Here is a 2,325-nt window from a genome sequence, read left to right as displayed (position 1 = left end):
CATTGATAAGGTCCATACCTTAGGGCTGTGTGCTAGGCCCTTTCCTGTTCATTATTTAAGTCACAGACATAAGAATGACATACACAACCTTTGTCCAAACAGCTTTATGGAGGACTGCAGATTGTGGACAATCATTGAATCCAAGTGTCATATTAGTATACTACAGACAGTATCAACACACACAAAGGATTGCTGCCACAGCCATGAAGAGGGAGATGAAAAAAAATTCACGGGGAGATTTGTTAAGTTATAAAAACAAAAGCACAACCTAATGATAATGTAAACAGCACACCCCTATGAGCAGACCAAATGGTGTGTGACTTGTGTACTCAGGTAGATGGTATGCAGAATGTCCATCAGCATGTGCCCACAGAGGTGACTACTCCATTGTATGTAAGACATCTCCTGAATATGTGCCGGACATCCACATCAAAGTCCATTATACGTCTATAGTTCACAGCTGGCTTCACATCAATAACCGAGTACAATGCACACCTTTTTTATGTACCTCTCTACACATCTTCCAGAGATGCATTACTCAATTGTACCACATTTGCCATGGTGAGCTCCCACACATCTTACCGTACCTAAGCATTCTTTTTGTTGCACAAACATTAGTTTCTGATGGTGTGGAGCCTCCATCAAGGTGTTACACCAAATGCATGTGTGATGCATGTTTCTGTGATGCACACAGTACATACATAGCAAACTGACAATACTGATGGCATAGGTTACATTTGTGTCAGTGTGGATTGTGCCATATATATATATACCATGCTCACCTGTAAACTAGCCTGGATTGATCATAACCTCATGTACAGGTATAGCAGTGTTCCTCCTAACATCTCCAGCAGATGTTACAGTGTCAAGATGGTGTGGTTGGTTCCCCTCATAGATTGGTGGCAACTCATAATAATTGTACAAGTGTGTTTTTGCAGAACCATCTATGATCACTTACAATCAGATATGTTATGTCAGAGACATGGGATTACTGGTGGTATTATTCTGATATTGTCCATGGTTGCACATGCTTTGGTTTACTGTTGTCCATGATCCTGTTACTATGTGTCCCAGTTGGCTGAGACCTGTGCTGACATTACATTCATATTCAGGCAACTCATTTTGCACAGCTTCACAATATGTACCTAACCCCTATTGTGTATACCATTCCTGATAAATGTCCTCTCCACTGTTCATGTCAGGAAGCTTATATCACAAAAAATCTTCTCTGTTGTTATGCCACCGTGAGTGACAGTCACATAATATGCATTCACTGTGCAGTCCGTACTGTATCGTGTCAATATGTGATTAGTGTTCATCCTACAAGTGCCTTCACTGACATGCCCTCATCTGCTGTACATTACCATGTTTCAACTGTCCTCTTTCCCTGTGTTAATTCCTACAATTCATCTGTGTGTCCCTAGTCAATACACACACTTCCCTTGACTTTTTATAATGCAGTCATGTACCCTTATGGATCATTTGGACAACTTTTGTTCCTGTTACTATGTGTCCCAGTTGGCTGAAACAGGTTTCCACAATGCTCTGCACTATATTCACTTTCATATAATGTATAGGAACAATATACATTGCTTTATTAATAACCCTGGTAAACATTGCAACATTCTGTGCAAACATGCAGAGCTAGTTTGCCCGTAGGTAAACAAGTTTACATATCTGCTGCTGTTGGTGTTGCTCTGCATGGTTTCCTCACCAGAAACACTGTTGTTGGATATGAAACTATGCTTGTTTATATTCAAATACAGTGCATAGCATGCATATGCAATTAACATTGCTGTTCACCATGCAAACATGTAAACTCCATGTAGGCTTCGCACTAAGCCTACATGGAGTTTATTGAATCCACAGTCAATATATAACATTGTTTTTAAATCTGTGGTTATGCTGAAATGCATTTTTGTTACTGTTAGTATGCCTCTGCTGAATTATCACTGTTGAAGAGCACATTTCATGTGACCACCCTTTTCTCTAAAATGTGTGGTACACCCATTGTTTATTCTAGCCTTCAGGAAGAGTATGAGGCTACATGGGGAGGCTTGGAGCAGTGCTACCTGAAAATTGGGAGTGTACATGTGGAGGTGGGCCTGCTAAGTCAGGAGGAAGGCATAAGAACACAGGAGGCTGCACTGTAGTGCCTGGGTCAGTCAGATCAACAGCACAATACAGCTGATGAGAGAGCAACATAAACATTAAGAAAGTGTGAGGCAGTGAAGAAATTTGTCCTGTTTTGTCAGTACTGACAAATACAATGGGCTATACCTACTCTGGCTTTAAATATCATCACATTTGTATTATCTATCATGA

The sequence above is a fragment of the Protopterus annectens genome, chromosome 9.part0 (assembly GCF_019279795.1).
Source record: "Protopterus annectens isolate FY-2018-M chromosome 9.part0, PAN1.0, whole genome shotgun sequence".
NCBI lineage: Eukaryota > Metazoa > Chordata > Ceratodontiformes > Protopteridae > Protopterus > Protopterus annectens.
This window is presented reverse-complemented; position numbering follows the sequence as displayed.